The sequence below is a fragment of the Crassostrea angulata genome, chromosome 8 (assembly GCF_025612915.1).
Source record: "Crassostrea angulata isolate pt1a10 chromosome 8, ASM2561291v2, whole genome shotgun sequence".
NCBI classification, from domain to species: domain Eukaryota; kingdom Metazoa; phylum Mollusca; class Bivalvia; order Ostreida; family Ostreidae; genus Magallana; species Magallana angulata.
Window position 1 is genome coordinate 21261333 of NC_069118.1, and position 6000 is coordinate 21267332.

Below are 6000 nucleotides of genomic sequence, written 5' to 3' on the forward strand. Positions count from 1 at the left end.
ATAAATTTTTCTGTTTATTCTAGGAGTAGAGTGTATATAAAATTTTATGACAATTAATTGCTTGTATCGATTTAATCTTAGATTAGGATTAACAAATTTACCTTTAAGGTTACATGTACATGTACTTTATGAATATAGATGTATTATGGACTAACGTGGTTGAAAAAAGTGGGTCGGAAAAACTTGTAAAACAGGAACAAAGTGATCGCATAATTGAAAAACATTGCGCTTAATTTTAGCACTATTCAACAAATAAATACAGTTAAATGTACCTAGATATAGTATTTTATTTATTTTGAATTTAAAATGGACGGCAGTCAACAAATAACGGTAACGGTTGTATAAAGACTTCCTGCTGTGCCTTCCTCTGAAACATTATACGATCAACCAATGGAAGGCTGGGTGAATGGGGCATGCACAGAACAGCTGTTTACAGTACGAATGATCAACATTCTAAAATAGGACATACGGATTAACAACAACGGAATTTTGAATTATCACGAAACATAATAATTCATCTGTTTGAATAATGACCGAAATATTGGATATTGTGTGTGAAAGAGAAGAAAAGAATTATATGGATGCCGATGGTTGAATAATTGAAGAAAGAAAAAAGAAATGAAGCCAACAAATGAAGTCGGCCTATATGGTAAGTCATACATTATACATCAACATGAATACTCGGAATTATTGTGAATATGTTACTTAACCGTGTTCACAATTAGCTGCAGAAAAAATGCGCAAAGTTATGACGATTGCTAAAGTTATGGTTATAAACATTACAAATGCAACAGATATATCAGCATCATTGACCTGTCCTTTCCTTTTTTTCTGTTTTCAAGCATAACTTGGCATTATATGCATACTAGTACATTGTACATGTTTCTAAGGAACGTAGCATCGGGCGTGGGATGGGGTAAGGGTGAGGGGGCAGCATCCCCCTGCTTTTTTGCGCATTAAATATTTTTTAAAAAATCTACATATAAAGAGGAAAATTGAAATTAAGCCCCCCTCCCCTTTTTTTGGAGAATGTAAATTATTGAGTTGAAAGGAAGTTGATGTTATATGAAGTTACAAATAGATATGCAATATTCGGACCCCCCCCCCCCCTTCCCACGGATTAGGATTTTTATGATTTTGAAAGTTCTTATTTTTCGCTTGTCAATTTTTTTTTGGATGAGTTTGCCCCCACACACTTTCTAAAACGATGCTACGTGCCTGTAACTGCTGTCATAATGGTTTTTAAATATTCAGTGTTTTTGGTTTAATTTGTTTATAATGTAAGTCTTTAACACGCGCGAAATAAATACTAGACCTATAGATGACATAATCATGTCTCAAAACCACCTTATTTCAAAAAGAAAGGAACGAGAAGGTGCAAATTCTTCAGAGACTGTGTAAAGGAAGGTGCACTAATCTATTCCTTCGCCTGACGTAATTAGTGGGTTGGGTTAGATATTTATGATATCAAAAAATAGATTCAGCGATATACTTTCCTTGATATATACCATTCTTACCTGGCTACCTAATTTCTTCAAACATAATTGAATAATTTCAGCATCTGGATGTCACTTGCGGGATCTAACACGTTATCAAAAAGGAGATAAAAGTTTTAATGAATATGAAGTTTAATTCTAAAAATAAGATTTATGTGCAATTTAAATTCAATCAGCATATGCAAAGAGGTGACCAATGAAAAAAATTTCATTGGAAACAATTGGTGATCACGAGTGTAAGTAGACATAGCTACATGTATTTTTTCTATAGTTTCAGTGCACTAAAATTTAAATATAAAATGCCTAAAAACATTTTCTCATTTACTATACTTTGAAACAAAAATAATCAGAAAAATGATGGGAAAATACTAAAGGAGACAGGAATCATTCAAACTAAATCATTATATTTTAACCACTATTTTCGATTAGCCAATATAACTTACATGTAAGTGAAGTATTGTAGTTTGTTAACAAGTATAAATGACGACACTTGATCAGCACGTGAATTAAGCTTACTTTTTTCAGAGGTCAGTTGACGGTTTTTAGAGATATTACGAGGCTTTTAAGGCAAAAACTTGTCTGGAGATATCGAAGGTACTAATCATATCCACAGACCTTGTGAAAGTAAGATTAATCAGTTCAAAAATTAGCTTTAGCTATTAAGACACGTAGATTGCAACGTTTTAGCACGTAAACAACTATAACTATTATAACTAATAAAGAAGACCCAGAGACGACAAAATAATTCAAAGACAACAATAAATAAGTAGGATTTTGCATGAATTGCATTGTGTTACTATATTTATACTCTCTCCCGAGTTTTTGCTTCCACCACTTTTCGCTTGATATTTCGATAATCATAAATACCTCTGATTCCAAACTACGTTCATCCACAAATATAAATAATGTCCAGATTATTTGTTTTGAAACGCCCCCTTTAAAGCTTCAAATTTCAATACACATCCCAAATTAGAAAGTCTACGGGGATTATACATTGCATCAACAAGCCCGGATGATAACGTTGAAAAATTGTGCGAGGTATCCCGAGTACTTCCGAATGGAGGAAAGATGTAAACATGTCCCATTATAAATCTCCGTAAGAAATTTGTTTTCGTTCGTGTGAACTTTTATGAGTGAAAAATGATAATTTGTCAATGAAGATATCTTGATATTTTTCCTTTTATCGATTTCAACAGCATTTCTTTCACAGATATGTGTTGTTGTTTTTTTTTAAATCATCAAAAAGTGATGGATGCAATAACTTGGGACAGACTATAGACCCATATTTTGATACAATCTTTGCATTACAAACATTTTCTACCCATTTCACGTTCAACAAAAACCAAATTACCGTTATAATTCGGAAAATGTGCAAAATTGATCGATGGAATTTTCATTCTCCGTGTGCGCCTAGATTCCCGCCGAATGTATATCTTAAGCGCCCACTTTCTTTAACAGATTTAAAATTAACATACGCGCAAATATGATTTTGTTTTGTCACCCGATACACTCAGTAGGCCAATATGGTCAATGACATACACTATTAATATACACGTAAAATTGAAACTCTTCTTATTTATCTCTACTGAAACTGAAAGAATTTTAAGAAAGACTGTAAAGTCGAAAATTATTAATTCAACAACAACAGGGTAGGGTTTCTTATTACAGGGTGTGGCCAGAATCCGCGTTTTCGGGTTATGTGAATTTTCTGCAATTTTCGCTACCTTCATTATCTGTATGAATCATCAAATAAAGCATACCCCCGTTTATGTTTACTATGTCTTTTAACAAATTGATAAAATGATTGTTAAAAATTATCTAAATTGCAATGCATATAAATCAGCAAGATGTATATGTCCATGATTATTTCGTGCAGTTTGTGATTTTTTATAGATCACTGTAGGTCTACATAGCTACATTGCATTAACGGATGACTGCACTTAGCGGCAGGATTTGGGCCCTTTTTGGTCGCTTCTCCTGCGTTTATTTCAATTTTTAAGAAGTCTAGTCAATTTCCAACATGAATTCTGATTTTAGACTGTGATACATTAAGCTCTAACTATGTTTTTTCCTTACAACTTTTGAAAAAAAGAGATTTGTTGCTTATCTGCCCTTGATCAAACATAGATCACTCTTTCACCATAATCCTATCTATTCTATAAAGTACAAGTATACTATTTAATATGGTTTCAACAATTAGACTACACCCATGTAAGTACAGAATACTTTAAAGGGACTTAGAGACGATTTCAGATGAAAGTTTTATTGTATGTATAAATTATTTTTGTTGTCTACTTTAAACGATTTAACCAGATTTGAATGTTAGAAGTCACGTTACAAGCGAGATACAGAGGAAAGAAATCGTTGTTATGTAAACAAAGTTCGAGTCTTATATTTGCTTACAAATAATGTAATTTTTGTAAAGTAAAGAAAGTACATTTTCTTTGACAAAATAACCTGTGGAAACAAGATAAACTCATGCAATGTGCTCATAAATAATTTTATCAACAACAAAAAGTAACGTTAAATTGAAGCTTATATCAATATAACAAACATGTAAACAATAACAAGGCTCGAGTTTTGTTTACAAATTTTTATTTCTATTTTTCATTTAATCCGGTATTATTGCTCTCCGGCCCCTGGATAATTGAGGGGTTGTTTAGTTAAAACATGTATTCTATAGCCATCTTCATGAAACAATACATATGAAAAACTATCTTGGCAACAAACAAATTAGGAAATATTATTTACAATCATGAGAGACTTGTACTTTTTCAACATTTATTGACAACATATTGATTATTGCGTCATTATTTAGATACTAAACTGAAACTGAGTACTTGGTTTTCTTTTTGCAACTTTGTTCGTGTTAACAACATTATATTGATTATTCTAAACTTCAACGCATGACCTCAACATGGACTTAATGTGACAATATTTTCTGTCATTTACTCTGTACTTGAACTGACAAAATCAAGTAAAATCATCTTTGTGAAAGTTTATCATATAAAAAAAAAGTTGATGATTTCTTTTCATTTTCATAATTATCCAGTTTTGCACTTCTTTTACAGATCGCTGTGTTGGTTTACACATAAAATCCCTGTGGCACCACCTCCATCTAGAAGCCTGAGGAGGATAGACAAATTATGCGTATGTCGATAATTCGTAAACTCTTTAAAATATGACCAGAGAGTAGTGTCGGTGATTTTCTACGAGAATATTCAACAAAATTATTGAAATGATAGTAGTGACGGTGACTAGTTTATTTACAACACATACCATCGGTGGAAATCCATATAAGTTGCTCCTAGGAGTTAGTGATGATAATTTTTGCTTTTATCTTTTATAATATCGTTCTGTTCTGCCATTGATAATCCCGTTAAAAAGGAAAACTTTTGACTCACAGGAAGAGCAGACTCCGACAAATCTATATTTTTATTTGACAGTGAAAAAAGTGCTTTTGGGGGATTTTATTTTTGTGTGTGTGTGCATGCAACAGGTTTGTAATCTATTTTGGTCAACAAGTCTTCGTAGATCCACAAAGTATATGTAAATTTAAAGTGAAAGTGCTTGTTTTTAGTGAGTCTAACAAGGTAAATTTATTCCATTAGTCTTCATCAGCGAAAACGAAAAATACGTTAATGTGATCTCTCTGGTGGATTCACCAACTTTCCTGTCTTGTATAAAAGCTAAAATTTTCCTGTTTGTGGGTTGCCCAGCCAATGCTATATTTAACACAGCGATTTATAAACCTTTTAAAATTCTTGGTGAGTCCACCAATTTGGAACTTTAGTTTCATTTCACATTTCGCACAATTTTATAATGGTGGATCCACCAAGTATTGAAATAGTGACAGCATTTTTCATTTTGGATAAGTTCTTAAAATTTGTTCAGTGTAGTAGTTATTGATATACTAGAAAATTTAACCTCTTTGACTATTGGTGGAACCACCAAACATTGTTTGCAGAATTGTTGATTTTAGGCATTCGAAAAGGTTTTGTTTTTGTCATCTGTTCTATTATTGCTTTGGTGGTGGGTTCACCAATTCTTTGAATGAAGTACAAAACTGTATACAGACAATTTCACACTTGATTTTTGGTGGAGCCACCATGGTCCTCTGTGCATGAAATATTTTATGCTGTTCAAAATAATAGAATCGCCAATATCTTATTATTGGTAGACCCACCAAGTTTATTCGTAAGTGAGATATTTGATGAATAAAATTGGTGGAACCACCAGGGTCCTCTGTGAGTGAGATATTTTATGCTGTTCAAAATAATAGAATCGCCAATATATTATTATTGGTAGACCAACCAAGTTTGTTCGTAAGTGAAATAATCGATGAATGAAATTGGTGGAATCACCAATATTTTGACTGTAATTGTGGAATATGAAGGTTTAAAGATACTGTAAAATGTGCTTTTGTGTAAAAAAGATGGTGGGTTCACCAATTTATGTTGTATTCATCGACCAAAATGAATAAAATTCATGTTCATTTCTGTTA

At 32.3% G+C, this 6000-nt stretch overlaps 1 long non-coding RNA gene across 1 annotated transcript; it reads left to right on the top strand.

Annotated features, from left to right (window-relative positions):
• The first annotated feature begins 154 nt into the window (after positions 1-154).
• On the top strand, positions 155-6000 carry LOC128159640 (uncharacterized). The gene is made up of 2 exons (XR_008240166.1): positions 155-649; positions 4568-6000. It is a non-coding gene; the product is annotated as an uncharacterized LOC128159640 (long non-coding RNA).